Source organism: Euprymna scolopes, chromosome 9 (assembly GCF_053919585.1).
Source record: "Euprymna scolopes isolate OS-2025 chromosome 9, ASM5391958v1, whole genome shotgun sequence".
In the NCBI taxonomy this organism is placed as follows: Eukaryota; Metazoa; Mollusca; class Cephalopoda; order Sepiida; family Sepiolidae; genus Euprymna; species Euprymna scolopes.
Genome location: NC_136490.1, coordinates 43,135,630 through 43,140,135, shown reverse-complemented (window position 1 = coordinate 43,140,135; position 4,506 = coordinate 43,135,630). Strand labels below are relative to the sequence as shown.

The 4,506-nt window shown below is 31.2% G+C and overlaps 1 long non-coding RNA gene across 2 annotated transcripts in view; it reads right to left on the bottom strand.

Moving 5' to 3' along the window:
- Positions 1–1,890: 1,890 nt before the first annotated feature.
- LOC145284530 (uncharacterized) overlaps positions 1,891–4,506 on the bottom strand; it is a 566,565-nt gene continuing 563,949 nt past the window's right edge. For both annotated transcript variants that reach the window (XR_013868859.1, XR_013868858.1), the window contains one exon: positions 1,891–3,798. This is a non-coding gene — a long non-coding RNA (uncharacterized LOC145284530). The remainder of the gene's footprint in view (positions 3,799–4,506) is intronic.

The following is a 4,506-nucleotide window of genomic DNA, read 5'->3' as shown; positions in this document are numbered from 1 at the left end:
TAGCTGATGGCGCCTATCTACTTTACTTTTAGTTTACTTTTGAAATCACGACTATATAATAATATATACGAAATCTTGACGAATAAAAATAACATATTTAAGCGCATTTACGACCGAAGAAACCGCCCCCCCCCCACTAGATTATATAAATATGTTTTCAATACTACTTAGCACTGTTGGAGAAAAAAATGAATATGAATACACAATATATATATATATATATATATATATATATATATATATATATATATATATATATATATATATATACACACACACACACACACACACACATATATATATATATATATATATATATATATATATATATATATATATAAAGCGTTTTAGAAGTAATATCACCTATTTTTCTTCCGTCCAAATAGATAAGAATTAATTTTAATGTCATGATGATATTAAATCTGTCTATATTTCTTTTTTCTCCCCCTGACCCTCTCTGCCTGTCTCTTTCTCTCTCTTTATATATATATATATATATATATATATATATATATATATATATATATATATATATGCGTGTGTGTTAAAACATGTTGGTTTTTTTTTATTAAATTTCACGTTTTCTGTATACCAAACCTTTTTTTAGAAGCTAAATGCGTGTTTAATATAACAATTGAGCAAATATAAAATAATAACAATATAATTATATTCCAAGTTCCAAATATTTATTTTTCATGCACAACAGCTACTCCAGCATGTTAAAGTATAGGTACATTTTTTTCATAGATCTGTTCTTATATATATATATATATATATATATATATATATAGAGAGAGAGAGAGAGAGAGAGAGAGAGATAGTCATTTACATACAGTACTGTTTCGTTGTATCACTACTCATAAGTGCGGCTAGATTAGCTCCTTTCCTTAATCTGGGATTAAACTTAAAACCATCGCGTTTCTAATCGGCAGTTCTACCCATCGGCCCATGGGAACGGTTCTCGTAGATGTCCTCAGCAAATGTCCATTTAAATAAACAATCGGCCACTACTTTTAAAGCACTCGAGCTGATTTGGATCAGAAAATTACGATTTTACTATAAAGCCAGATAAAAAAAAAAAATTGTATTAACTTTTATATATAAAACACTCCGATTTAAACAATGTATGTATGTGTGTGTGTGTGTGTGCATGTGTGTGTCTATGTCTAGGAATAATAACACAATACGTCACATATAAAGTGACGTGTTGTGTTATTAAGTAAGTTTGCTGGTTAATTAAGCAAGTTTGCTGGTTTGAATGTGTTGTGTTATTAAGTAAGTTTGCTGGTTATTAATATGTGTTGTGTTATTAAGTAAGTTTCCTGGTTATTAAGCAAGTTTGCTGGTTTGAATTAAAAAAAAAAAAATTAGCCAAGCCAATTAAATGTGAAAAAAAAAGCGTTTAAATAAAAAGTAACCTATTTTTTTGTGTGTGTTTGCTCCCTTCTAGTTTTCCTTCCTTTCCCTATTGTTGTCTCCAACTACAAGCGTCGTAGTATAACTACTTGTAGTGATATTTATTTCCTTTTTGGTCCCCCCAACAAAAGAAAGGTGGGCCGGCAAATTCACCCTTACCCGTTATTCCGTTTATTTGTCCGAATTTTTCTCAATGAAACTTTTGGAAATTTTGCACAAACATGAAACATAATATAAATAAAAAAAATAACAGGACGAATTTTCCGGGAAAACTCCACTTGACCCCCTTTGGGGCCCCTTTCGGGTTAAAATGGCTTACAACTTCATTTTGGAGACTATTTTACCATAGTTTTCCAAAATCTTCTGTGTATGTTTATTTAGCAGTTTTGCATGGTGCTGACCTTAAATTTAAATATTTTAAGGCCTTGAGGACTTCCGTGGGCTAAGTGGAGGGGGCGAATGATGAACTTAGTAATTTCTTTTTTTGCATGGTGCAGAATTCAAATTTACATATGTTAACGCCTAAAACTGCATCGTTTGTTTATTTTCACCACGATTTGACGTCTCTTGGGGACTTTGAAGGTAAAGGGGGGGGAGAATGCTGAACTTAGTCATGTTTTATACTTCGTTCACTATTCTTTCACGGAGGACAATACATGCTTCACTTGTAATGTTATTACAATCCTTTGATAAGTCTTGCTTTATCTACCAGAACGTTGAGCAGTTTTAGTTTTTCGTATAAATCTGGTCTTTACAATAATATGTCATTCACCGGTTCCCGTTCGATCACAGAAGTCAAACAATGTTGAGCCTGGTCAATACTAAAATGGGTGACCAGTTGGGAATTCCACATGTTGTATGTTCTCCTTACCACTGGACTCAAACAATGCAGATTACGGAAAGGTGTGGTTGGGGATTTGCGCAACCCTTGTTTCATAATTATACGTGCAGCTACCCTTTGCAGTGAGTATCCACTGTCTTCCGAGACTTAACTGAGGCTTCCATTCCCTTCCAATTACAACGAAAATGAAAACAAAACTCAACGTAAGTTTTGCGTTCTATTAAGGCATCTGTTTTGTTTAAAATCTATCGATTACGATTCCTCATAAAAAGAAAAAAAGAACAAATGTATTCTTTATTTATAAACAAATAGGAGCCATTGTTAAGGTACACGTGAAGAAGGTCGGAGGTTATATCGGCCTAAACATTGTGAGAATACCACCCAAGCAAATACAGCAAATAATGTCCATACAATTTATTTCGCCTTCTCTTTTGACGGATATCATTTGAATCACTGATTGAACCATTTTTATATTAGTACCTATTTGTTGGTCTGCCTTCCTATCGAAAATTGTTATCGCTAGAATTGCATGATTTATATCTTCCTTTTTTTTTCCTCTGATGAAATCGCGCCGTCCCATACTTTATTATACACACCACTTTCTTATACGAACTTTTCAAAAAGAGGCGCGTGATGACAATCCGATGTTTTTCTGCAAATAAATTACATACAACGAATCAATCACTTATTTATTAAGAAAAGAGCTTCGTAATTCCATTTTCTTGTTTTGCATTTTTTAACAGTCGGAAATACAATAAAACATGTTTCGTTATTTTTGTTTCTTACAAGTAAAAGTTTTTCACAAAGAAACTCAATAAATATTGAAGTCGCGTTAGCCTATCCTTTTGTAATATTAATAACCGTTTGCTTTTGTTCTTGTCCGAGATGCTTCTACAGATGCAATTTAGGCAATTTTTAATAGGAAGCAATCATTTAATTAATAACGAGACAATATTTCCAATTGATATGCGTTCTTTAATTATTCAGTCCGGCAATTATTTAGTAAATAATTCATATTCCAAATGACTTAAGGAATAGAATCATAGATGTTTATATATACGTGTTCTGCATTTTTGAAAAAAAAAGTTATATTATTTCTTTAGTGTCGCCGAACTAATTTTCAAGGAGCTGAAATATAAGATTAAAAAAATTGGTTGTATTAGACTATCGGGGACCCTGTACTCTTACGGATCGTGTACCTATACCTCATACTTTCTGGCCGTGAACCTGTACCAAACACAACTAATCAATTACCGAATCACTAGTATTTTCTTTGTACACAGTGTTTAAAAAAATGCATCTAACCTAGTATGTCCCCCGCTGTCTACCAAAATCTAACCCCTGTCTTATCACTGCAATGTCTCTTATTATTTGCACGTACTTCAACGGAATGAGCTGTGTTCAGCATGCTGCACCTGTTATCATTCAAAGTAAATATGCTCGAGCAAAATGACTAACAGCAAAATATGCTATCTGATGTAGGAATCCTCGGATGCTGAAACCACTTTCCTTTGGAAGGCTCGTTCATTTTCTCTGTTTTTCTGAAAAAAAAAAAACATACTGAAATTTAAATGCATGATTTGAAAATAAAGTTCATAAAACAATCTTATTAAATTATTATTTACTTTACATTTTACACTTAATAATAGTGGAATATTATTAATTGACTGTGTTTTATTTATAACCTGTTATATTGCACAACAGTCTCGCATCATTGTTTTTTTTTTCTCTCTGTGTTTGTTTTCCTGGTAGTTGACTCCTATTGGGTCGTCCCCAAAATAATACTTGTACGAAAGCGTCGATACTTCATATTTATATTCAACATCTAAAAACGAAGTGTACTCATATGTGTAATTAGAATTTTATATGGTTTAATATATAGCGGGTTTTAGAAAAAATTAGAAAAAAATAAGATACAGTATATTCTAAAACCATTAGAAGATTTTTTCCATCGCCATTCGTAAACCTTTATTCTGAAAAAAAATATTCTCAAACTGTTACTTCCCTTAGGAAAAATGAAACGTTTCCCATAACACACACACACACACAAACACATGCATATACATATATATATGCATATATATATCTATATATATACATATATATCTATATATATATATATATATATATATACAAGACAAGATGGTTACAACCATATATATATATATATATATATATATATATATATATATATATATATATATATATATATATGGTTGTAACCATCTTGTCTTTTTTATTGTTTATTA